The following is a 27,948-nucleotide window of genomic DNA, read 5'->3' as shown; positions in this document are numbered from 1 at the left end:
GTTAGCCAGGCTAGTCTTGGCCAGGCTGCATCATCTCATGATCTGCCCACCTCAGCCTCCCAAAGTGCTGGGATTACAGGCGTGAGCCACCGCACCCGGCCTAAATTAAAATGGCAATATATTATTTACCAAGCACTTTAGGCTGAAAAAAAAAAACAAAAAACTCCCAAAGTCAACAGGTGAAGCATCAATAAAAGATCATAACTTGAAAACTTTCTTCCCTTGGCAAGATTTAGGGACAAATTCAAGACAACATTTAGCCTTTTTCACTAAATAGCACTTCACTAAACAACACCTTAACTGTAGTTAATTCAGAACCACTATATATCTTAACCTCTAAACTTCAAATGAGTCAGCTGGTAGGTAGCCTTACGTGACAGGAAGGCCACCATTATATTAATCATCTCCACTAAAACTGTGTTCATGTTTTTGTTATTTCTACAGTATCAGTGCATGTCTTGCTGCTTTTCTCAAACACATTAAGTCAGAAGCACTAAAAAAACACTTGTGACCAGTGGAACAAAATCACTTTCACACTATAACTCTATTTTATGCTCATTTTTAAACACTTTCCCCTGCCTTTCCATAAAATTTTTATCAACTTATATTACCATTTTCTCGAGAATTTTTCCTTCAGTCACTAGGTTTATAGACTCAAAAGTTTACATTCTTTTTCTTTTGACAGACACAGAGCTACATCCCCAGGAAAATTAAGTTGCAAGATGTAACACACGGTAGCAGATTTCTACTTTACTTAAAACGAGAAATGTAATCAATTCACCAACAATTACTCAACTAGTATGATATTGAAAGTAAGTTAACAGGCATAGTAGCACACTTTGTTTTTAAGATATTCAAGGTCCAAAAGCAGTGTATCTGCAGGACTTTTGTTTACTTTTTGGAGGGAGCTGAAAACCTAACACTAACAGAAAAAGGGTTAAGGCTTACAGGAAGGACAAGAGATAAAACAAACGTATTCAATGGGAAAGTTAATTCTACTCTCTCTCCCTTGTTTCCCCGGTCTGCTTTGAAAAACTTCAAAGCAGACCGGGTAACAACTATGGATAGAGCACAGACAAACAGGCCATAAACAAGGATTCTCTCTATATAGAGGGAAGAGGTTCCCATGATGTGAATTCGGCCAAACAGAAAAGAATGGAGAAAGGAGACGACATCCAGACCTGACCCTGCCAGAGAGCCCTGAGAGCAGGCGAAGAGAATGAAGGAGCCCGGGCTCCTCCCTCGCGGCCCAGGCCTCCTGTGGCAACTCAGCTGGGCAACGTGACTCAGGAAAGCACGGGGCTGGCGGCGGCCTAGCACGGCTGCCTCCCCAGACCTCCCAGGCCTGCCTTCTGGGTCTTACCTGAAGACGGGCGGGAGCCGGATGCCGCGATATGGACCCTTGTCTTGCCTCTGTGGTGACGCGAAGACAGAGGCAACAGCAGCAGCGGCGCAGACCCGACGCGGCTCTGTCTGCAAACCGGCGATGAATCAGCCCGATTCCATTCAAAAGAGTTGCCCGGGCCTCCGCCGCGAAGCACTTCCGGGTTCACTAGTTTGCTTCGGCTTCCGTTCCCCGACGGCCAATTGGAGACGACGGGGAGTCAGGCGGATGTCCAGGAGGAGCGCTTGGGATAGACGGCGCGGGCGGCCAGGCGTCTCCTGTCTCCGGCAGGACTGTGAGGCGGCACTTAGCGTCCTGGTCGCTCGCGCCCCGCCGACGCCTCCTTTTTCTCTCCCTACCTCTGCGCTCTCCGGCCGCCGCTGAGATCTGGGACGGCGGCACATCCAGCCCGGGAGACGACTGGCTAGGAAATGGAACTGTTAGTATTTTGAAGCCCAGATCCCCTTTCGTTTTGGTGTTCCCTACTATTATTGCCCTCCTCAAAAACTAAAAGGTTCATTTGAGCTAGATTTAACTTGGTTATCTGAGAAGAAAATTTTTTTAAAAGAGGGGGGATGGTGTGATTAGAGGGGACCGGTAAGACGCCGTTTTCTGTAAGTCCGATTTATCCACCTCTTGTCATTATTGCTTTGCAAGGATTGGATTTCAGGGAAAACTAATGTTTCCCAAATGTTCAAACCACCTATTTTAAGCCGAGTTTAGTTTACAGGGTTTAAAGAGTCATTTATTCACATTTCTCCATGTAATTATCGGCAATCACGTTTTACTCATGATCTACTTTGTGCTAGGCTTTCAAAAAGCAAAGTTGCAGAAGATACACTTGACAAGTTGATATTACACTCTAGGTCTAGGTACAGTCTCTGTTTAAGGCAGCTTGCTTGCCACGTTCCTGTCACTTTCTCAAGTATGTTCCAAATAACAAGCATCTTTAAAGCATTCCTAAATCGAGAATGGTGATGAATCTACTGGACAGAGGGTGAGGAAAGATTACAGCGCCTGGATCCAAACTGTGATTTGAGTAGCACAATTGCTTTAAGATATTAATACCTTTAAAAACACAAAGATTATTTTACTCATAGGTAATATTTGGATCCACATCTTTATGCTTCCCCCCCAAACCTATGCCTCTCTATTCATTTTTTATGGGAGGAGGGGGTAACCCCGTCCTCCAAATAATTTTCCTAATCAGAAACTTAAGAGTATGAACACTTGCCTCTTTTTCATCTCTCCCCACTGTAGAAACCATGAAATGTGTAATCTCCATAACAGCTTTTCCAATCCACCACTTCCCCTTCTAAATACTCCCCACTTTGGCCTTAACTCAGACCTTCCTCACTTCTTTTTTATTTTATTTTATTTTATATGTATTTATTTATTAATGCATTTTCGAGTTAGGGTCTTGCTTTGTCACGCAGGCTGGAGTGCAGTGGCGCCATCTGGGCTCACTGCAACATCCCCTTCCCCGGGCTCAGGCAACCCTCCCACTTCAGCCTCCTAGGTAGCTAGGGCTACAGGCGCTTGCCACCATGCCCAGTTAATTTTTATTTATGTTTTTATTTATTTTATTTTTTTAGTAGAGACAGGATTTCACCATGTTCCCCAGGCTACTTTTTTAGAATGCTCTTTGATCTTTCCGCCTTCAGTCTGATTCCTTTTAATCCATTCTCCACCTCATTGGTAAAAATTTTTGTGCTATATGTCGTCATGCTCCTTCTTTATTTAAAATTCCACTAGTGGCTCCCCATAACATTCATTATAAAGGTCAAAAAAAAAAAACCCTTAAACTTTGTTTGGAGCACCTTTTGCTCCAGCCATACTAAAGTATTTAGCTGGGGAATAAGATGTCCATAGGGCTTTGAAAAACGCTAACATATTCCTGAGACTGTAGAAGGTGCTTAGGGTGTGCACATGTCTAGGGTTATGTGAACACTCAAGATAGGCCTGAGAAGGCCCTGAGCTCTAACCTCTGGGTGACCTTGAGGCACTACAGAAGCAAGAAGTGAAGACTAAGGCAGAATTATTTGGTTGGTTGGTGCAAAAAATTGCGGTTTTGTCATTTCAACGAAATTACTTTGGTACCAACCTAATGTAAAGTGCTTGGCTGATTGTTGAAGGCTTGTCCCAACGTAAGTACTAAACCCCTCAGGAAAGACTGGGAGATTTTTTGGTTGAAGGTGTTTAAGAAAACCTGTCTCTCTAATCATTAGTTGACCGCTAAGCTAACTGAGCAGAAACCTGAGTGGTCACACACAATAAACAATGCAGACTTTAAAGAATTCATTCATAAGCTAGGTGCGGTGGCACACGTGTAGTCCCAGCTACTCAGTAAACTAAGGCCAGAGGATCCCTTGAGTCACCAACTCAGACCCTATCTCTAAAAAAAAAAAAAAAAAGAATGAGTTCAGAAAAGTCACTAAATCAACAACTGCTACAACAAACAGAAATAACAGTGAAGCTTGGGGAGTGGGTAGAATCTGATTTCCAGTGTTGCACATTATATTATTTAAAATGTTCAGTTTTCAAAATAGTTAAGATACATGCAAAGAAACAAGAATGTATGGCTCATACACAGGATAAAAATTAATCAATAGAAACTCACCCGAGGAAGCCTACATGCTGGACTTACTAGATAAAAAGGCTTTAAATCAGATATTTTCAATATGTTACAAAGCTAAAGGAAACCATGTCTAAAGAACTAGAGGAAAGTATGAGATGTTTCATCAAATAGATGATAAAGACAAATCATTTTTTAAAACCCAAATAATTCTGGAGTTAAAAAGTATAATATGCCATGACAGAGACAAATTTTAAATTTTTTTAAAAAAATAAAATAACAAAAAGGCATAATAAAGTGAAAAGTTTACTAGAGGGGCTCAACCCCAGATTTGAGCAGGGAGAAAAAAAAATCAGCAAACTTCAATATAGGTCAGTTGAGATGATCTAGTCTGGGCAACAGATTGAAAAGAGAAAGAAGAAACATGAACAAGCCTCAAAGTCCTGTGGGACACAATCAAGCACACCAACGTGCGCGTAATGGGAGTTTCAGAAGGAGAGGAGAAAAAGAAAAGGGCAGGCAAAATACTTGAATAAAAGAATGGCCAAAAACTTTCTAAATTTAATGAGAAATATTTATCTACACATCCAAGAAGCTTAACAAATGCCAAGTGACATAAACAAATCCACACCTCAACACATTGTAATTAACCGATTAAAAGTCAAGGGCAAAGAGAGACTCTTGAAAGTGGCCACTTTCAAGAAGAAAAGCCACAAAGAGAGAAGCCACTCATCACATAATCCTCCATAAGATTTACAGTTGATGCCATGAAAGCCGAAAGGCAGGGGATGACATACTCAACGTGCTGAAAGAAAAAGATCATCAAGTAAGAATTTTACCTCCAGAAAAACTATCCTTCAAAAATGAAGGCGGTATTAATACTTTCCCAAAATGTATGTATATACAAAGATAGAATTTGTCACTAGGACATTTTCCTTGCAAGAAATACTAAAGGGAGTCCTTCAGAATTAAATTGACACTAGACAGTAATTCAAATTCACATGAAGGAATAAAGAACACTTGTAAAACTAACTACATAAGTAAATATAAAAGTATAATTTTTTTATTTGTGACTCATTTTTCTATTTTATTTAAAAGACAATTGCATGAAGCAATAATTATAAGTCTATATGGGCTTATTGTAAGATATTAATATGACAGTAACAGAAGGGAGAGGAAGGAGGGAAAGAATAATGGAGGAACGAAGCCATATAGTAGCAAGTCTTTGTGTACTATTGAAATAAAGTTATTAATCCAAACTAGATTGTTATAACTTGTTAATTATAATCCCCAGAGCAACTGCTAAGAAAATACTTTTAAAATATGTGAATAAAGGACAAGGAAATTAAAATGGCATACTTGAAAATATATATTTAACACAACAAAAGGCAGCAGGAATTAAGAAATAGAGGAATAAAAAAGACACAGGACATAAAGAAAACATCGCAAAATGACAAATGTAAATTCTACCTTATCGATGTCAACAATCCAAAGGATTTTCCTTAAAAAGGAAAGAGGCTGGGCGCAGTGGCTCACACCTGTAATCACAGCACTTTGAGAGGCCAAGGCTGGAGGATTGCTTGAGTCCAGGAGTTTGAGACGAGCCTGGGCAACATTCTAAAACCCCATCTCCACTAAAAAATACAAAAAATTACCCAGGTGTGGTGGCACATGCCTGTAGTCCCAACTGCTTAGGCAGCTGAGGTAGGAGGATCGCTTGAGTCCAGGAAATCAAGTCCGAAGTGAGCCCCGATCATGCCACTACACTCCAGCCTTGGTGACACAGTGAGACCCTGTCACAAAAAAAAAAAAAAAAAAAAAAAAAAAAAGAGAGACTTTATTCCAGTGAATAGTTTGTAGTCTTTTGTACCAAACAAAGGTGTTATTCAAGAAAACAAATAGGATTGTCTTCTTTAGAGAAAGTTCGCACCCAGGTTCCCCCTCTGCTTTGCTATGCAAATGAGGAATAAAAGCTTGTTTAGTTTTGATTGGTTGATGCAGGTCACAGTGTATCAGTTAGGTCCAGGTGGTGAAAAGAGACTTTCTAGCAGTTGTTGATTGAGGCAGTGTAAACAGGAACAGACAGCCATGAATGACCCAAAGTCTCATAAGCTTGTTGGTTCTCTCAGAATACAGAGTACATGTGTGACCTCCAGTCAGCAAATGGCTGCTTGGCTCCATTTTGAATTTAGGACCAGTTAGCCACTCAGGATCCATCTTGAAAGATTAGCTCTTTCAGGATTCACATCAGTCAGTATATTAAATATAAATGGAATAAAAACTCCAATTAAGAGGTAGAGATTGACAGAATACACTTAAAAAAAAATATCTAGCTATATCTATCCACAGAGTTACACTTTAGATTCAGTGACACAGGTTGAAAGTAAAAGGATGAAAAAAAGTACGATCTACATAGTCACTAAAATAGCACAACCACTTTAGAAATTGTCCTGGCATTTAAAAAATAAAAATGCAATTATCATTTGACCTAGCAGTCCCACTTTATATTTACCAAAAATAAATACAAACATGTGCCCACACCAAGACTCTTGACCGCAACAGTTCATAGCAACTTTACTAATAAAAGCCCTAAACTGGACACAATCTAAATGTTTGCCAGCTGGTGAATAAATAACATCTGGTATGTCTTTACAATGCAATATTAACAATAAGAAGGAAACTACTAATATATGCAAGAACAAGGATGAATTTCAGAAACATCACGCTGCGGAAAAGTAAGATGTGAAAGAGTGAATACTGTACAATACCCCTTAAAAGGACTGTAAACAAATCAAGTCAAATAGGCAGTGACAGAAAGCAAATCAGTTGTTGTCTTTGTGGTTCATAGTAGAGTTAGGTGGGAGGATTAACTGCACAGGGGCATGAGGGAACTTTTTGGTTTGTTAAAAATGTTCTATATTTTTATCGTGATGGTTTGTCAAAACTCACCAAATTGTACACTAAAAATGGGTGCATTTATGGTTGATTATTTATGCCTCCATAAAGTTGATTTAAAAGAAAAAACCTCAAAGTTGTTATTTTCCCCCATTCTTTTAGCCATACCAAAGTATTTGCTATTAAATCATGCTGTCATATGCCTTAGAATCTTCAGACCTATTGTTTCTCCACTCTGAATGTCTTTTCTCCCATCTGCTATCCCCACACTCTTTCCCACATTTTGCTGGAGGGTGTTGATCAGTCAATACCCTCTCATATAATCCTGCCCTGTAGCCCTACTCTGTAATCCTTGATTTACTTGTCTGCCTTACCATCTAAACTTTAAAATTCTTAGCAGCGGGGAGCATGGCCTGGTCATAGTAGATATTTACAATTAGTGTTGGATATTGAAGGTACTTGTCCAGATACTTTGCTTGCTAAGAATACTTTAAAAGATCAGGAACATTTTAAATCCAGATATAACTCCTCTTGAAATAATCAATTCCTTAAAAACAAAAAAAAAGCAAATTTATGCAATTTATATAGCTACATAACTGATACGAATATTACATGCCAATGCTTTTTTTTTTTCTTGAGACAGTCTCACACCGTCACCCAGGCTAGGGTGCAGTAGCACGATCTTGACTCACTACAACCTCTGTCTCCCCAATTCAAGCGATTCTCGTGCCTCAGCCTACCACGTAGCAGAAATTAGAGGTGTGCACCACCATGCCAGCTAATTTTTTTATATTTCTAGTAGAGACAGGGTTTTGCCATGTTGCCCAGGCTGGTTTCGAACTCTGGGCTCAAGTGACCCTCCCACTTCAGCCTCCCAAAGTGCTGGGATTACAGGTGTGAGCCACAGCTCCCAGCCCACATGCTAATGCTTAAAGCAATTATTGTTTGGGTTAGACCCAAGATAGCTTTGGAAACCACGTCAGTGCACAGAATTGTGAAATATTTAATTTTCTAAAATATTTAGTTTTCTAAAATCATAAAATGACAAGAGTTCACATTATTAAATATGTAATGTACGTTGTGTTGTGTCAAAGAGAAGCCTTCCTGCTCATTTGGTATCCACTGAATCTGGCAAGTTTATTAAATGAAGGACTGACTAGTGGCATTACTACATACATGTTACAAACCTTAAAATGCATCAACCTTACTGTAAATATTTCTTCCTATTTATAAAGAGCTCTAAGGACAGCTCCTTTCATATACAAAGTATGACTAAATGTCTAGTAAGAAATTGTAAGAGTAAATTTTCAGATTACCCAGATTTACAATTATGAATATCAAAAAGGGCTGTTGCCATTTGAATTTTTAAGAAATGTTTAAGAAACTGAATGTTTAAGAAATGCATTGTTTTCTGTTCAAAATTTAAAATCAGCTTTGTCATATTATTTTTTTGAGTTACATAGTTTTTGAGTATTATAAATAAATATAGATCCAGCAAAAGAAAAAGAAAAAATAGGAAAATATTTACATATTAAAGTACAGTGAATTAAGTTAATGTATAAGGCCAATAGAATAATTGTTACTTCTGCCAGATGGTATTTTACATTTTGATAAAGAGATATATTCTTAATCATATATGTCAAGGAAAAGCAACCATATGTTGTTAAACACTTCCAATTTGTCATTTAATTTAAAAGGCACTACTGATATTGCCATAATTTTTTTTTTTTTTTTTTTTGGTGATGTAGTCTGTCCCTGGTGTCAATAAAATGTAATCTCTTCAAGTAGTTTCCTTAGTTTTCTTCAACTGTTTGATCCAATAATTCAATGAAGAATTGCCTTAGCATCTACAAGGAAAGAACACCATACAGTGGATAAATCAGAATCCAGAGTATATATTCAAGTTACTACTGGGCAAGAAGCATAACCTCTGTTTTCAAGAAGGCTCTAGAATTTAATTTACTATATTCTAGTAAAGTGAATAAAATATATAGAGTAAATCAAATGATCACAAATTGGTTTGCCTTAAAGTTCAGAAACCAGTATATTCTTTTTTTTGTTGTGTTTTTGAGACAGAATCTCACTCTGTTGCCCAGGCTAGAGTGCAGTGGCACCATCTTGGCTCACTGCAACCTCTGCCTCCTGGGTTCAAGTGATTCTTGTGCCTCAGCCTCCCAAGTAGCTGGGATTACGGGCGCACACCACCACACCTGGCTAAGTATTGTATTTTTAGTAAAGATGGGGTTTCACCATATTGGCCAGGCTGGTCTTGAGCTCCTGACCTCAAGTGATCCACTCGCCTCAGCCGCCCAAAAGGCTAGGATTGCAGGCATGAGCTACCGCACCTGGCCCAGTATATTATTAAGAAAAAAAAAAAGAGGGTGACTATATTACAAAACAATTTTCCTCTTTACAAAAAGATGTTGAATGAAAAAAACATTAAGGAAGACACAGAAAATAGCATTCAATCTACAATAGAAAAAGGAAACCGGTATTAGATTATTATTAAAACAAAGATTTTATGTGCCTTTATTTCCTCTACTCTACTTTTTTGAGAAGAATATCTCAGCCCCTCTTCCTCTCTCACTCTTCACCCATTTCTCTTCTCACGCTACAGGGCTCCATGGATTATTTCTTTGAGGCTTAAAGTCTGAATTACCATCTACGTGCTGAAGACTTGCAGATTTCTATTGTCTGTGCATCTCTCTTCTCCAGACTTTTCATTGTTACATGGCTGTCACTATTTATCTATTCTCCAGTTGATGGACATTTGGGTTGTTTCCAATTTTTTGCTATTATGAACAATGCTGCTATGAATATTCTGTGTGTCCCCTGGTGTGTCAGATCAAGAGATTCTCAAGAATATATACCTAGAAGTAAAATGGCTAGATTCTAAGACAGACATGTCAATTTTACTAGATAGTACCAAATTGTATTCCAATGTGATGTTCAAAATATCTCATTACTTTGTGCCATCACTAACAGTGTTGTTAGACTTGTTTATTTTTGACAATCTAATGAAAATAGAGTGATATATTGTTTTAATTTGCATATTTCTAATTACTAATAAGATTGAATGTGTTTCATATTTGTTGGCCATTTATATTTTTTCTTTTCTGATATGCCAATTCATGACTTGGGCACATTTTTTCCTCTAGAGTTAGCTATCCTTTTTTGCATGCTTTCAAACTCTTCATTCACGCTTAGTAAAATGAAACTCAGTGAGGATATGTTACATGGGAAAGGTAATGTAGTTAGTAGCAGAACTCAAAATTCATAGTAACCAGTATGTGGGATTGGGGGAGGGAAGCAATTTATATGCAACTAATATCATTTCCTTGTGTGTTACGTATTTTTTTCTAAAGTGAACACAAGTGAAATATTAAGTTTCAGTGACACTTAAGATTGTGTTGCCAGGCATGGTGGCTCACGCCTGTAATCAGCAAAGGAGACCAAGGCAGGCAGATCGCTTGAGCCCAGGAGTTCTAGGCTAGCCCAGGCAACATGGTGAAACCCTCTCTCTACAAAAACAAAAAATAAGAAAAAGAAACCCAAAAATTAGCCGGGTGTGGGGCACGTGCCTGTAGTCCCAGCTACTTGGGGGGCTGAGGCAGGAGGATCATCTGAGCCCAGGGAGTTTGAAGCTGTAGTGAGCCATCATTGTGTCACTGTACTCCAGCCTGAGTGACAAAGTAAGACCTTGTCTCAAAAAAAAAAGAAAGATTGTGTTTGACACTTAAGATTGCATATGATCACCTCCTTTCTGAGCCAGACAGACATGGGCTTTGCAGGCCAATGAGATTGGAATGCTATTCCAGGGATGCTACACTCAGAGTGAGTCTTGAGAAGTCACAGGTCTGTTCATTATATTGGCAAATAACTAAGGAAATTTTCCAAACAAACTTTCCACCAATCCTGGAAACTCATATTTGGGGGATGGGGTGTGGAACCGTGTAGTGTAATAAAGATGCCCATATGAGTCTGATCTGTCCATTACTTTGGATGTATCTACTCATTGTCTAAAGTGATTGAGACACAAAACCAAAATAAAGTGAATTTCTTATTGTCTGTCATGAGTACCACAGGCGGTACACAAGATAATTTCAGATGATTCATGAACATTTTCTGTATTAATGGGAATATACTTATTTTGATGTATAATAGAAAAATATAAAAAGAACATATCAGACCTGTGATATGATTTCTTTTTTTTTCTTTTTAAAATTTTTGAAAGAGGGTTTCACTCTGTCGTCCAGGCTGGAGTGCAGTGGGCGATCACGACTCGCTGCAGCCTTGATCTCCCAGGCTCAAGTGGTCCTCCCACTTCAGCATCCCAAATTGCTGAGACTACAGGCACGAGCCAACACACTGGCTTCTTTTAGAATCTTATATCTAACTTTTATCACCACACTTTATCACAAAGAAAAAGCCACAATAATAATTATTTTAATAATAGAACACATGAATAAAGATGAAAATAATTTGGGGTTTTTAACCTAGAAAATAAGACTAAGGGATGAATTCAAATGAATGCTAAATTATTTCAAGAAAAATGCTGAATGTCCTCTATTCCATAGAAGACACAGAATGATAATTATGAAGAGCTTTATTAATTATAAATAAAGAAGGCTTTATGAACTATAAGGATAAAATACAGTATTTCAGGGCTGGGCACAGTGGCACATGCTTCTAATCCCAGCACTTTGAGAGACCCAGGTGGGCCAATCGCTTGAGCTCAGGAGTTGAGACCAGCCTGGGCAACATGGTGAAACCCTGTCTCTACACAAAAATGCAGTAATTAGCCAGGAATGGTGGTGCATGCCTGTAGTCCCAGCTACTTGGGAGGCTGAAGTGGGAGGATCGCTTGAGCCTGGAAGATTGAGGCTTCAGTGAGCCATGATTACGCCATTGCACTCCAGCCTGAGTGACAGAGTGAGACCTGTCTCCAAAAAAAAAAAAAAAAAAAAAAAGTGTTTTCGTTCTTAAGAGCTTTGAAAAAAGATGAATGAGGAGGTAACCAATTTTTTAATAATAATGTCCTATCTTCCATTTATTACTCAAGAAGTTGTATAGATGAAAGAAGCTAAATTACCTCCCCTAAAATTATTAGGATGCAGGGCAGCCAAAGAAAGTAGAAGAGGGGAGAGACCTTACAGCCCAGTATCTCAGGACTATGACTTTTCTTTTTTTTTTTAATTTTGAGATGGTGGACTCGTTATATTACCCTTCTGGCCTTAAACTCTTGGTCTCAAGTGACCCTCCTGCCTCAGCCTCCCAAGTAGCTGGGATTACAGACGCACACCACCATGAGACCTTTTTAAAATATATATATATATTTTTTTAAATTTTACTTTCAGTTCTGGGATACATGTGCTGAACATGCAGGTTTGTTACATAGTTATACATCATCACTGGTCATTAGAGAAATGCAAATCAAAACCATAATGAGATACCATCTCATGCCAGTTAGAATGGCAATCATTAAAAAGTCAGGAAACAACAGGTGCTGGAGAAGATGTGGAGAAATAGGAACACTTTTACACTTGTTGGGAGTGTAAATTAGTTCAATCATTGTGGAAGACAGTGTGGCGATTCCTCATGGATCTAGAACCAGAAATACCATTTGACCCAGCAATCCCATTACTGGGTATATACCCAAAGGATTATAAATCATTCTACTATAAAGACACATGCGCATGTATGTTTATTGCAGCACTAGTCACAATAGCAAAGACTTGGAACCAATCCAAATGCCCATCAATGATAAGACTGGATAAAGAAAATGTGGCACATATACATCGTGGAGACCTTTTTTTGAACTAACATCAGTGATCACTTGGATACACTGTTTATGTGCCTTATTGCTTAAGACAACTACATCAAATCACTACTGAATGACTTAACAAACTGGTTTTTATTCCAGGATTCAGATAAGTATGGTATTGTCATTTGGTTTTGCTTCAACATGCTCAATTACTGTTTGCATAAAATTTTGCACTCTTATTAAGAATTGGAGTAAAAAATATTTTTCTTAATTCCATAAAATCCTCAAACTGGGGCCAATTTGAGTGTTGAAGATGGAAGGAGGGTGAGATTGAAAAACTACCTATTGGGTATTATGCTGATAATCTGGGTGACAAAATTATCAGTACACCAAATCCTCTCAACACCCAATTTACCCATGTAACAAATCTGCACATGTACACCTTGAACCTAAAATAAAAGTTAGAAAAAATAATAATTTACAAAACTAAAAATAAATACTTTAAAGCCAAAAAACAAAAAATAAATAAATAAAATCCTCAAACTGGATTTTTACTCTTAAAAATACTTTAAGTGAGGCCTGGCGCAGTGGCTCACGCCTGTAATCCCAGCACTTTGGGAGGGCCGAGGGGGGTGGATCATTTGAGATCAGGAGTTTGAGACCAGTCTGGCCAACATGGTGAAGCCTCATCTTTACTAAAAAAAAAAATACAAAAATTAGCTGAGCCTGGTGGTACATGCCTGTAATCCCAGCTACTCGGTAGGCTGAGGCAGGAGAATTCCTCGAACCCAGGAGGCAGAGGTTGCAGTGAACCAAGATCGCACCACTGTGCTCCAGCCTGGGTGACAGAGCGAGACTCCATCTCAAAAAAAAAAAAAAAAAAACTTTAAGTGTATTTTTTTTTGAGATGGAGTTTCACTCTTGTTGCCCAAGCTGGAGTACAGTGGCGCGATCTCAGCTCACTGCAACTTCTGCCTCCCGAGTTCAAGCAATTCTCCTGCCTCAGCCTCCTGTGTAGCTGGGATTACAGGAGCGTGCCACCATGCCCGGCTAGTTTTTTCTATTTTTAGTAGAAACAGCGTTTCACCATGTTACCCAGGCTGGCCTCGAACTCCTGACCTCAGGTGATCCACCCACCTCAGCCTCCCAAAGTGCTGGGATTACAGGTGTGAGCCACCACACCTGGTTTAAGTATACTTTTAAGCACATTTTAAGAGCAAAATATTTGTGACTTATTGGTTAGGACTTACATAAAGTTTCTAAACTTTTTAAAAAATAAACTTGATCCACTTACAAACATGAAGATTAAACAGAAATTTGTTAGGTGTCAGAGAATATTGCTCTAGTTAAACTTCAAAAGCTTCTTAGCCCCTAATGAGGTAGTTTCAACAAGATCATCTTTGTTGGATGATATTGAGTCTATAAAGAGTCCTATTTTTAGAGTATGACTATTTTTATAATGAACTTATTTAATTTGTAGACTAGTTCACTATAAACCTTTTCTAATCTTTGTATTAGTTTTCTGAGCATTTTGTGATTTCTTTATGTAATTATTGTGAATTTAATAAATTAAGCAATAATCTTAATGCTTTAAGATGCTATTGTAGAACAGTCATTTCCTAACAATTGAGTGAAAATAAACCTATTCATAGAGACAATTTCATATTTATTCACAAAATGACAAGAATTTTTTACAGATAAATGGTAGCTTTTAAAATCTCAGCTGTTGAATCAAAAGGAGCGAAAGTGGTAATTCTGAGACTACAAAAAACTTGATTAATAAGTAAAGGGAAGTTTTTTTAATGAGAGATAACTTTTTATTTTGTGCTTCAAAACATAATTGGGCTGGGTGTGGTGGCTCACACCTGTAATTCTAGCACTTTGGGAGGCCAAGGTGGGTGAATCACTAGAGATCAGGAGTTCAAGACCATCCTGGTCAACATGGTGAAACCCCATTTCTACTGAAAATACAAAAATTAGCCAGTCATGGTGGCACATGCCTGTAATCCCAGCTACTCTGGAGGCTGAGGCAGGAGAATAGCTTGAAACCGAGAGACAGAGGTTGCAGTAAGCTGAGATGGCACCACTGCACCACTGGACTCCAGCCTAGGTGATAGAGTGAGAGTCCATCTCAAAAAACAAAACAAAACAAAACAAAACAAAACACAAAAAACAAACAAAAAAACATAATTGGGCCATGAATGCTTAACAAGAGCAATTGAGCTATTAGTTGTTCTGACTGAAAAACATTTAAATATAATAATACAACATCAAATCTTATATATACATTTATATATTTTTTCATAAAGCAACTTTAATGAGACTAGAATGCAAAAAGGCTTGCTTGAGTTATAATACTAACCATGGTATCTATGCTATGGAATTGCTTCAAAGGTGACACTTTATAATAAAATGCTTTGGAAATTTGGATGACATCAATGCATTATGCCAGATTTCACTAGTATGTAAAATGTTTCTAATGAATTTTGAAATGCTTGGGGGAATTTAAAAATAACTCCAAAAAATCATGTATATTATATATACATTTTTAAATCTATTCAGTTTTTTTCTAACCTGCATGCGTATGGACTCTGTAGTGCTGTAATAAGTAATTAAATAATAATGGGACACATGAGAAAGATTTAAAACCAATCAAAACTACCAAGAACTATACAAACTAAAAACCCCAGCAGGGTGCAGTGGTTCACACCTGTAATCCCAGCACTTTGGGAGGCCAAGGTGGGTGAATCATGAGGTGAAGAGATGGAGACCATCCTGGCCAACATGGTGAAACCCCGTCTCTACTAAAAATACAAAAATTAGTCCGGCATGATGGTGCGTGCCTGTAATCCCAGCTACTCGGGAGGCTGAGGCAGGAGAATCACTTGAATCCAAGAGGCAGAGGTTGCAGTGAGCCGAGATCACGCCACTGCACTCCAGCCTGCAGACAGAGTGAGACTCCGTCTCAAAACAAAACAAAACAAAAACCCAATATGCTGTTAATTTGGTTAGTGTAAAAAAGGATTTATTTCAATGGCTAGTCCAATGTTTCATTTAATCTTCCCAAAAGGGTAGTAAAAAGAAAAAAAAAAGCATAAAAAGTCTGGAAACCTTATGCTGCTACCTTTGTGACTTTAAGTCATTTACTACTTTGGTCCTCAGTGTACAGAGAGAATGCTGTTTAACTTCTTATTCTTATTCTCACTCTTATTCTAGCAATGGAACATTTTGTCAAATGGAATCTTACATAGGGCACCAATATATAAAACAGATAAATGCAGAGCTGCTCTGCTAAGGTGGTGGGTGGGAAAACCTGGAGCCCTCTCCAGATTTGTTTGTGCTATTTTTTGCTGTATAAAAGTTTCAAAAAACATTTAATGGCTTTGCTTTTGCTTCTGGGTTGTGTATATTCAGAAAAACATTTTATAGTGTAAAACTTTTAAAACATCTCTTCCTGCTTCAAAGACTTTCATATTTAAATCCTTCAGCGATCTAGAATTTATTTTAGTATAAGGGCTCCAACTTCACATTTTTCGAGGTTTCTACCTAGCTGTTCCTCCATTTATTAAGCAATTTGTCTTTATCCTGTTGATTTGCAATGTCACCTTTCTCATGTAATAAATTGTCCATATCAGCCGGCCGTGGTGGCTCACACCTGTAATCCCAGCACTTTGGGAGGCCAAGTCAGGCTGATCGTGAGGTCAGGCGTTTGAGACCAGCCCGGCCAATATGGTGAAACCCTGTCTCTACTAAAAATACAAAAATTAGCTGGGCATGGTGGTGCGCACCTGTAATCCCACCTACTCGGGAGGCTGAGGCAGAAGAATCGCTTGAACCTGGGAGGCAGAGATTGGAATGAACCTAGATTGCACCACTGCACTCCAGCCTGGGTGGCAGAGTGAGACTCCGTCTCAGAAAAAAATAAAAAAATTTTAAAAAATTGTCCATATTATGGAATCTGTTTCTAGTTTCTGGTACTTAAGTTTTAGGAATGCATTATCTCTCCCCATTCTGCTCTCTCCCCATTCTGCCATTCACCAATGACCAAGAAGGACAAACATCTTGTAGTCCTGTTTTTTTTTTTTTTAATGTGAAGACTTTCCGTTATGTACACAAATGGTTAGCTTTTTGTTTAACTTTGCATGTCACATTTACCATTCTTTATTGCCAACTGTGTAAAAAAATTGTCATCTATTACATTTGCAATCACATAAGACATACTGTGGTCCCCCCACCTTATCCAAGGGGGATATGTTCCAGTGGATATCTGAAACCTCAGATAATACCAAGCCATATATATATATATTTGTGCATCTATGATGCACAAATTTCATTTTTCTTCTTCACAATATCACAGATAGAAGATACATTCTTATTGTAGATCTCAGCAACCTCAGCATATGATTTTCTTTCTTTCCTTGTTAAGTTGAGAACTTTCATCTTTTCACTTAAAAGGAGCACTTGATGGCTTCTGCTTGGCATAGCCAAATTGCCAGCATCACTACTCTTGCATCTTGGGGCCATTATTAAATAAAATAAAAGTTATTTGAACATAAGCACTGTGATACCACAACAGTCCATCTATAGCCAGTATGGCTACTGAGTGACTAATGAACAGGTGATGAACAGCTTACAGCATGGTGATGCTGGACATGGGTGATTCCTGTCTGGGTAAGACTGAGTGGGACAGTGTGAGATTTCATCACACCACTCAAAATGGTACACGATTTCCAACTTAAGAATTATTTCTGAAAATTTTCACTTAATATTTTCAGACCATGGTTAGTCACAAAATTGCCAATAAGTGAGGACTACTATGTATAAATTATTACCAGGGTACTAAGAGCTTGAATTCTGGAGCCAGAATGGGGACAGTTATAATAGTAGGGTTGTTGTGAGGATTAAATGACTTAATATTTGTAAGATACTTAATAAGCATTATGTCATTATTGTTGCATATAATCTATAGATCAATTTATGTAGTTTGTAAGTGATACATTTTATCTTTTTAAACTTGCTACCCTTAAATATTTTATTTTATTTTATTCTTTTTTTATTATACTTTAAGTTCTAGATACATGTGCACAAGGTGCAGGTTTGTTACATATGTATACATGTGCCATGTTGGTGTGCCTTACCCTTTAACTCATCATTTACATTAGGTATATCTCCTGATGCTATCCTTCCCCGCTCCCTCACCCCACAACAGGCCCCTGTGTCCAAGTGTTCTCAGTGTTCAATTCCCACCTATGAGTGAGAACATGCTGTGTTTGGTTTTCTGTCCTTGCAAAAGTTTGCTCAGAATGATGGCTTCCACCTTCATCCATATCCCTACAAAGAACATGAACTCATCCTTTTTTATGGCTGCATAGTATTCCATGGTGTATATGTGCCACAATTTCTTAATCCAGTCTATCATGGATGGACATTTGGGTTAGTTCCAAGTCTTTGCTATTGTGAATAGTGCTGCAATAAACATACGTGTGCATGTGTCTTTATAGCAGCATGATTGCTAATCCTTTGGGTATATACCCAGTAATGGGATGGCTCGGTCAAATGGTATTTCTAGTTCTAGATGCTTAAGGAATTGCGACACTGTCTTCCACAATGGTTGAACTAGTTTACAGTCCCACCAACAGTGTAAAAGTGTTCCTGTTTCTCCACATCCTCTCCAGCACCTGTTGTTTCCTGACTTTTTAATGATTGCCATTCTAACTGGTGTGAGATGGTATCTCATTGTGCTTTTGATTTGCATTTCTCTGATGGCCAGTGATGGTGAGCATTTTTTCATGTGTCTGTTGGCTGCATAAATGTCTTCTTTTGAGAAGTGTCTGTTCATATCCTTTGCCCACTTTTTGATGGGGTTGTTTGATTTTTTTCTTGTAAATTTCTTTAACTTCTTTATAATTTGTGGATATTAGCCCTTTGTCAGATGGGTAGACTGCAAAAATTTTCTCCCATTCTGTAGGTTTCCTGTTCACTCTGATGGTAGTTTCTTTTGCTGTGCAGAAGCTCTTTAGCTTAATTAGATCCCATTTGTCTATTTTGGCTTTTGTTGCCATTGCTTTTGATGTTTTAGTCATGAAGTCCTTGCCCATGCCTATGTCCTGAATGGTATTGTCTAGGTTTTCTTCTAGGGTTTTTATGGTTTTAGGTCTAACATTTAAATCTTTAATCCATCTTGAATTAATTTTTGTATAAGGTGTAAGGAACGGATCCTGTTGCAGCTTTCTACATATGGCTAGCTAGTTTTCCCAACGCCATTTATTAAATAGGGAATCCTTTCCCCATTTCTTGTTTTTGTCAGGTTTGTCGAAGATCAGATGGTTGTAGTTGTGTGGTATTATTTCTGAGGCCTCTGTTCCGTTCCATTGGTCTATATCTCTGTTTTGGTACCAGTACCATGCTGTTTTGGTTACTGTAGCCTTGTAGTATAGTTTGAAGTCAGGCAGCATGATGCCTCCAGCTTTGTTCTTTTGGCTTAGGATTGTCTTGGCAATGTGGGCTCTTTTTTGGTTCCATATGAACTTTAAAGTAGTTTTTTCCAATTCCATGAAGAAAGTCATTGGTAGGTTGATGGGGATGGCATTGAATCTATAAACTACCTTGGGCAGTATGGCCATTTTCACAATATTGATTCTTCCTATCCATGAGCATGGAATGTTCTTCCATTTGTTTGTGTCCTCTTTTATATCATTGAGCAGTGGTTTGTAGTTCTCTTTGAAGAGGTCCTTGACATCCCTTGTAAGTTGGATTCCTAGGTATTTTATTTTCTTTGAAGCAGTTGTGAATGGGAGTTCACTCATGATTTGGCTCTGTTTGTCTGTTATTGGTGTAGAGCAATGCTTGTGATTTTTGCACTTTGATTTTGTATCCTGAGACTTTGCTGAAGTTGCTTATCAGCTTAAGGAGATTTTGGGCTGAGACGATGGGGTTTTCTAAATATACAGTCATGTCATCTGCAAACAGGGACAATTTGACTTCCTCTTTTCCTAATTGAATACCCTTTATTTCCTTCTCCTGCCTAATTGCCCTGGCCAGAACTTCCAACACTATGTTGAATAGGAGTGGTGAGAGAGGGCATCCCTGTCTTGTGCCAGTTTTCAAAGGGAATGCTTGCAGTTTTTGCCCATTCAGTATGATATTGGCTGTGGATTTGTCATAAATAGCTCTTATTATTTTGAGATACGTCCCATCAATACCTAGTTTATTGAGAGGTTTTAGCCTGAAGGGCTGTTGAATTTTGTCAAAGGCCTTTTCTGCATCTGTTGAGATAATCATGTGGTTTTTGTCTTTGGTTCTGTTTATATGATGGATTGATTATGTTTATTGATTTGCCTATGTTGGACCAGCCTTGCATCCCAGGGATGAAGCCAACTTGATCATGGTGGATAAGCTTTTTCATGTGCTGCTGGATTCAGTTTGCCAGTATTTTATTGAGGATTTTTGCATCGATGTTTGTCAGGGATACTGGTCTAAAATTCTCTTTTTTTGTTGTGTCTCTGCCAGGCTTTGGTATCAGGATGATGCTGGCCTCATAAAATGAGTTAGGGAGGATTCCCTCTTTTTCTGTTGATTGGAATAGTTTCAGAAGGAATGGTACTAGCTCCTCTTTGTACCTCTGGTAAAATTCGGCTGTGAATCCGTCTGGTCCTGGACTTTTTTGGTTGGTAGGCTATTAATTATTGCCTCAATTTCAGAGCCTATTATTAGTCTATTCAGGGGTTCAACTTCCTCCTGGTTTAATCTTGGGAGGGTGTATGTGTCCAGGAATTTATCCATTTCTTCTAGATTTTCTAGTTTATTTGTGTAGAGGTGTTTATAGTAGTCTCTGATGGTAGTCTGTATTTCTGTGGGATCAGTGGTGATATCCCCTTTATCATTTCTTATTGCGTCTTTTTGATTCTTCTCTCTTTTCTTCTTTATTAGTCTTGCTAGCTGTCTATCAATTTTGTTGATCTTTTCAAAAAACCAGCTCCTGGATTCATTGGTTTTTTGAAGGGTTTTTTGTGTCTCTGTCTCCTTCAGTTCTGCTCTGATCTTAGTAATTTCTTGCCTTCTGCTAGCTTTTGAATGTGTTTGCTCTTGCTTCTCTAGTTCTTTTAACTGTAATGTTAGGGTGTCAATTTTAGATCTTTCCTGCCTTCTCTTGTGGGCATTTAGTGCTATAAATTTCCCTCTACGCACTGCTTTGAATGTGTCCCAGAGATTCTGGTATGTTGTGTCCTTGTTCTCATTGGTTTCTAAGAACATCTTTATTTCTGCCTTCATTTCGTTATGTACCCAGTAGTTATTCAGAAGCAGGTTGTTCAGTTTCCATGTAGTTGAGCGGTTTTGAGTGAGTTTCTTAATCCTGAGTTCTAGTTTGATTGCACTGTGGTCTGAGAGACAGTTCATTATAATTTCTGTTCTTTTACATTTGCTGAGGAGTGCTTTACTTCCAACTATGTGGTCAATTTTGGAATAAGTGCAATGTGGTGCTGAGAAGAATGTATATGCTGTTGATTTGGGGTGGAGAGTTCTGTAGATGTCTATTAGGTCCACTTGGTGCAGAGCTGAATTCAATTCCTGGATATCCTTCTTAACTTTATGTCTCGTTGATCTGTCTAATGTTGACAGTGGCATGTTAAAGTCTCCCATTATTATTGTGTGGGAGTCTAAGTCTCTTTGTAGGTCTCTAAGGACTTTCTTTATGAATCTGGGTTCTCCTGTATTGGGTGCATATATATTTAGGATAGTTTGCTGTTCTTGTTGAATTGGTCCCTTTACCATTATGTAATGGCCTTCTTTGTCTCTTTTGATCTTTGTTGGTTTAAAGTCTCTTTTATCAGAGACTAGGATTTGCAACCCCTGCTTTTTTTGTTGTTTTTTTTTTGTTTTGTTTTCCATTTGCTTGGTGGATCTTCCTCCATCCCTTTATTCTGAGCCTATGTGTGTCTCTGCACGTGAGATGGGTTTCCTGAATACAGCACAATGATGGGTCTTGACTCTTTATCTGATTTGCCAATCTGTGTCTTTTAATTGGAGCATTTAGCCCATTTACATTTAAGGTTAATATTGTTATGTGTGAATTTGATCCTGTCATTATGATGTTAGCTGGTTATTTTGCTCATTAGTTGATGCAATTTCTTCCTAGCATCGGTGGTCTTTACAATTTGGCATGTTTTTGCAGTGGCTGGTACCAGTTGTTCCTTTCCATGTTTAGTGCTTCCTTCAGGAGCTCTTGTAAGGCAGGCCTGGTGGTGACAAAATCTCTCAGCATTTGCTTGTCTGTAAAGGATTTTATTTCTCCTTCACTTATGAAGCTTAGTTTGGCTGGATATGAAATTCTGGGTTGAGAGTTGTTTTCTTTAAGAATGTTGAATATTGACCCCCACTCTCTTCTGGCTTGTAGAGTTTCTGCTGAGAGATCAGCTGTTAGTCTGATGAGCTTCCCTTTGTGGGTAACCCGACCATTCTCTCTGACTGCCCTTAATATTTTTTCCTTTGTTTCAACTTCGGTGAATCTGACAGTTATGTGTCTTGGAGTTGCTCTTCTCAAGGAGTATCTTTATGGCATTCTCTGTATTCCCTGAATTTGAATGTTGGCCTGCCTTGCTAGGTTGGGGAAGTTCTCCTGGATAATATCCTGAAGAGTGTTTTCCAACTTGGTTCCATTTTCCCCGTCACTTTCAGGTACTCCAATCAGACGTAGATTTGGTCTTTTCACATAGTTCCATATTTCTTGGAGGCTTTGTTAGTTTATTTTTACTCTTTTTTCTCTAAACTTCTCTTCTCGCTTCATTTCATTCCTTTGATCTTCAATCACTGATACCCATTCTTCCACTTGATTGAATCGGCTACTGAAGCTTGTGCATTCATCACATAGTTCTCGTGCCATGGTTTTCAGCTCCATCAGGTCATTTAAGGACTTCTCTGCATTGGTTATTCTAGCTAGCCATTCATCTAGCTTTTTTCAAGGTTTTTAGCTCTTTGCGATGGGTTCGAACATTCTCCTTTAGCTCAGAGAAGTTTGTTATTACCAATCATCTGAAGCCTTCTTCTCTCAACTTGTCAAAGTCATTCTCCATCCAGCTTTGTTCCGTTGCTGGCGAGGAACTGCATTCCTTTGGAGGAGAAGAGGCACTCTGATTTTAGAATTTTCAGCTTTTCTGCTCTGGTTTCTCCCCATCTTTGTGGTTTTATCTACCTTTGGTCTTTGATGATGGTAATGTACAGATGGGGTTTTGGTGTGGATGTTCTTTCTGTTTGTTAGTTTTCCTTCTAACAGTCAGGACCGTCAGCTGCAAGTCTGTTGGAGTTTGCTGGAGGTCCACTCCAGACCCTGTTTGCCTGGGTATCACCAGCAGAGGCTGCAGAACAGCAAGTATTGCAGAACAGCAAATGTTGCTGCCTTATCCTTCCTCTGGAAGCTTAGTCTCAGAGGGGCACCCAGCTGTATGAGGTGTCAGTCGGCCCCTACTTGGAGGTGTCTCCCAGTTAGGCTACTCAGGGGTCAGGGACGCACTTGAGGAGGCAGTCTGTCTATTCTCAGATCTCAGACTCTGTTCTGGGAGAACCACTACTCTCTTCAAAGCTGTCAGACAGGGACATTTAAGTCTGCAGAAGTTTCTGCTACCTTTTGTTCAGCTATGCCCTGTCCCCAGAGGTGGAGTTTACAGAGGCAGGCAGGCCTCCTTGAGCTGCAGTGGGCTCCACCCAGTTCGAGCTTCCGGGCCACTTTGTTTACCTACTCAAGCCTCAGCAATGGCAGATGCCCCTCCCCCAGCCTCGCTGCCTCCTAGCAGTTGGATCTCAGACTGCTGTGCTAGCAGTGAGTGAGGCTCCTTGGGCATAGGACCCTCCAAGCCATGCGTGGGATATAATCTCCTGGTGTGCTGTTAGGACCGTTGGAAAAGCAGGGTATTAGGGTGGGAGTGTCCCGATTTTCCAGGTACCATCTGTCATGGCTTCCCTTGGCTAGGAAAGGGAATTCCCCAACCCTTTGCGCTTTCCTGGTGAGGATATGCCCCGCCCTTCTCCGTGGGCTGCACCCACTGTCCAACAAGCCCCAGCGAGGTGAACCCGGTGCCTCAGTTGGAAATGCAGAAATCACCCATCTTCTGCGTCGCTCATGCTGGGAGCTGTAGACTGGAGCTGTTCCTATTCGGCCATCTTGGAACCTCCTCCACTTTATTTTATCCTAGATACAAGGTCCCACTCTCTCACCCAGGCTGGAGTGCAGTGGTGCAATCATAGCTCACTGCAGCCTTGGTCTCCTGGGCTCAAGTGATCCTTCCACTTCAGCCTCCGGAGTAGCTGAGACTACAGGTGTGCTCCACCATGCCTGGCTAATTTTGTTTGTTTGTTTGTTTTTGGTATTTTTTGGTAAAGACTGGGGTCATGCTATGTTGCCCAGGATAGTCTCAAATGCCTGGGCTCAAGCAATCCTCCCGCCTCAACCTGGCTTGCACTTGAATTTTTAATATGCATATTTAATGTATCAATGTCTAAATTTAATCAGTATCTCTCTCATTTCTGCCTAAGCAGGAACCTTAAGATGCTAAAAACTCCAATAAACTTCTCTTCTATCTTCCATATTATTGTTGTCCAGTTCCATCTTGCTTTTGAAATTCTCATGGTTAATCATTACATTTATTTTTTGTTTGTTTGTTTTTTGAGATGGGTCTTGCTCTGTCTCCAGCCTGGAGTGCAGTGGCATGATCTCGGCTCACTGCAACCTCCACCTCTTGGGTTCAAGTGATTCTCCTGCCTCAGCCTCCTGGGTAGCTGGGACTACAGGCACACGCCACCACGCCCAGCTAATTTTTGTATTTTTAGTAGAGATGGCGTTTCACCGTGTTAGCCAGGATGGTCTCAATCTCCTGACCTCGTGATCCACCCGCCTTGGCCTCCCAGAGTGCTGGGATTGCAGGCGTGAGCCACCACTCCCAGCCATTATATTGATTTTTTCAGTCAATGTTAGACTTACACACATGATTACTGATTTCTTTGCTCACCATTGTTTCTTGCATATGGACTTTATTGCCTTCTTATTGAAATACGTCATTTATTAGTTCTTTCAGTGAAAATCAGTGAATAGTAAACATCTGTTGACTTTGAAAATATATTTTCTCTCACTCTTGTATGATAATTTAACTAGCTACTACATTCTAGGTTATTGGTTATTTTCCCTCAGAATATTAAAAATATTGTTCTGTTGTTTTCAGTCATTTATTTTTGCTATTTTTTTGTAGGTACTCCATTTTTTTTGGTTGTTGATTTCATGGTAGTTTTTTTGTTTGTTTTTACTTTTGAGATTTTTGCCTTTGAATTTCGTATTTGGAGTTTCATTTTGATATAGGTATATCTAGCAATATATTCATTTTAATTTAATTTTTCAGATTTCGGTGCCCTTCTTCAGTTTGAGGAATTCAAGTATTTCATCAATTTAAAAAAAAAAATTCTCAGCCATCTCTTTTCTTTGCTTCCCCCCACTTCTCTCCACTCCTTTCATCTGTAACTAGTATTAGAGATACACGGTTGGCCCTTGCTCAATGGGAGTGGAAAGGATTAGGAGTACTGAGCCCTGTGCAGTCTAAAATCTGTGTATAGCTTTTTTTTTTTTTTAATCTTTTCTGTGCACTTTTTTTTTTATTATACTTTTAAGTTTTAGGGTACATGTGCACATTGTGCAGCTTAGTTACATATGTATACATGTGCCATGCTGGTGCGCTGCGCCCACTAACTCGTCATCTAGCATTAGGTATATCTCCCAATGCTATCCCTCCCCCCTCCCACCACCCCACAACAGTCCCCAGAGTGTGATATTCCCCTTCCTGTGTCCATGTGATCTCATTGTTCAGTTCCCACCTATGAGTGAGAATATGTGGTGTTTGGTTTTTTGTTCTTGCGATACTTTACTGAGAATGATGATTTCCAATTTCATCCATGTCCCTACAAAGGACATGAACTCATCATTTTTTATGGCTGCATAGTATTCCATGGTGTATATGTGCCACATTTTCTTAATCCAGTCTATCATTGTTGGACATTTGGGTTGGTTCCACGTCTTTGCTATTGTGAATAATGCCGCAATAAACATATGGGTGCATGTGTCTTTAAAGCAGCATGATTTATAGTCCTTTGGGTATATACCCAGTAATGGGATGGCTGGGTCAAATGGTATTTCCAGTTCTAGATCCCTGAGGAATCGCCACACTGACTTCCACAATGGTTGAACTAGTTTACAGTCCCACCAACAGTGTAAAAGTGTTCCTATTTCGCCACATCCTCTCCAGCACCTGTTGTTTCCTGACTTTTTAATGATTGCCATTCTAACTGGTGTGAGATGGTATCTCATTGTGGTTTTGATTTGCATTTCTCTGATGGCCAGTGATGATGAGCATTTTTTCATGTGTTTTTTGGCTGCATAAATGTCTTCTTTTGAGAAGTGTCTGTTCATGTCCTTCACCCACTTTTTGATGGGGTTGTTTATTTTTTTCTTGTAAATTTGTTTGAGTTCATTGTAGATTCTGGATATTAGCCCTTTGTCAGATGAGTAGGTTGCGAAAATTTTCTCCCATTTTGTAGGTTGCCTGTTCACTCTGATGGTAGTTTCTTTTGCTGTGCAGAAGCTCTTTAGTTTAATTAGATCCCATTTGTCAATTTTGGCTTTTGTTGCCATTGCTTTTGGTGTTTTAGACATGAAGTCCTTGCCCATGCCTATGTCCTGAATGGTAATGCCTAGGTTTTCTTCTGGGGTTTTTATGGTTTTAGGTCTAACGTTTAAGTCTTTAATCCATCTTGAATTAATTTTTGTATAAGGTGTAAGGAAGGGATCCAGTTTCAGCTTTCTACATATGGCTAGCCAGTTTTCCCAGCACCATTTATTAAATAGGGAATCCTTTCCCCATTGCTTGTTTTTCTCAGGTTTGTCAAAGATCAGATAGTTGTAGGTATGTGGCGTTATTTCTGAGGCCTCTGTTCCGTTCCATTGATCTATATCTCTGTTTTGGTACCAGTACCATGCTGTTTTGGTTACTGTAGCCTTGTAGTATAGTTTGAAGTCAGGTAATGTGATGCCTCCAGCTTTGTTCTTTTGGCTTAGGATTGACTTGGCGATGCGGGCTCTTTTTTGGTTCCATATGAACTTTAAAGTAGTTTTTTCCAATTCCATGAAGAAAGTCATTGGTAGCTTGATGGGGATGGCATTGAATCTGTAAATTACCTTGGGCAGTATGGCCATTTTCATGATATTGATTCTTCCTACCCATGAGCATGGAATGTTCTTCCATTTCTTTGTATCCTCTTATTTCCTTGAGCAGTGGTTTGTAGTTCTCCTTGAAGAGGTCCTTCACATCCCTTGTAAGTTGGATTCCTAGGTATTTTATTCTCTTTGAAGCAATTGTGAATGGGAGTTCACTCATGATTTGGCTCTCTGTTTGTCTGTTGTTGGTGTATAAGAATGCTTGTGATTTTTGCACATTGATTTTGTATCCTGAGACTTTGCTGAAGTTGCTTATCAGCTTAAGGAGATTTTGGGCTGAGAGAATGGGGTTTTCTAGATATACAATCATGTCGTCTGCAAACAGGGACAATTTGACTTCCTCTTTTCCTAATTGAATACCCTTTATTTCCTTCTCCTGCCTAATTGCCCTGGCCAGAACTTCCAACACTATGTTGAATAGGAGTGGTGAGAGAGGGCATCCCTGTCTTGTGCCAGGTTTCAAAGGGAATGCTTCCAGTTTTTGCCCATTCAGTATGATATTGGCTGTGGGTTTGTCATAGATAGCTCTTATTATTTTGAAATACGTCCCATCAATACCTAATTTATTGAGAGTTTTTAGCATGAAGGGTTGTTGAATTTTGTCAAAGGCTTTTTCTGCATCTATTAGGATAATCATGTGGTTTTTGTCTTTGGCTCTGTTTATATGCTGGATTACATTTATTGATTTGCGTATATTGAACCAGCCTTGCATCCCAGGGATGAAGCCCACTTGATCATGGTGGATAAGCTTTTTGATGTGCTGCTGGATTCGGTTTGCCAGTATTTTATTGAGGATTTTTGCATCAATGTTCATCAAGGATATTGGTCTAAAATTCTCTTTTTTTGTTGTGTCTCTGCCTGGCTTTGGTATCAGAATGATGCTGGCCTCATAAAATGAGTTAGGGAGGATTCCCTCTTTTTCTATTGATTGGAATAGTTTCAGAAGGAATGGTACCAGTTCCTCCTTGTACCTCTGGTAGAATTCGGCTGTGAATCCATCTGGTCCTGGACTCTTTTTGATTGGTAAGCTATTGATTATTGCCACAATTTCAGCTCCTGTTATTGGTCTATTCAGAGATTCA

The 27,948-nt window shown here is 39.1% G+C and overlaps 1 protein-coding gene and 1 long non-coding RNA gene across 5 annotated transcripts in view; one reads left to right on the top strand and one right to left on the bottom strand.

Annotated features, from left to right (window-relative positions):
- The window catches only part of PSMD14 (proteasome 26S subunit, non-ATPase 14), a 105,181-nt gene extending 99,972 nt beyond the window's left edge, over window positions 1-5,209 (bottom strand). For 2 of the 4 annotated variants that reach the window (XM_515855.6, XM_009443578.5), the window contains exon 1: window positions 1,364-5,209. The gene's annotated coding sequence lies outside the window, so the exon portion shown is untranslated. The remainder of the gene's footprint in view (window positions 1-1,363) is intronic. The other 2 variants (XM_054679078.2, XM_063790523.1) reach the window with 2 other exon arrangements.
- The window catches only part of LOC129143309 (uncharacterized), a 38,162-nt gene continuing 11,905 nt past the window's right edge, over window positions 1,692-27,948 (top strand). Inside the window, exon 1 of the long non-coding RNA XR_008546615.1 lies at window positions 1,692-1,823. This is a non-coding gene — a long non-coding RNA (uncharacterized LOC129143309). The remainder of the gene's footprint in view (window positions 1,824-27,948) is intronic.

The sequence above is a fragment of the Pan troglodytes genome, chromosome 13 (genome assembly GCF_028858775.2).
Source record: "Pan troglodytes isolate AG18354 chromosome 13, NHGRI_mPanTro3-v2.0_pri, whole genome shotgun sequence".
Lineage (NCBI taxonomy): Eukaryota > Metazoa > Chordata > Mammalia > Primates > Hominidae > Pan > Pan troglodytes.
This window is presented reverse-complemented; position numbering and strand designations above follow the sequence as displayed.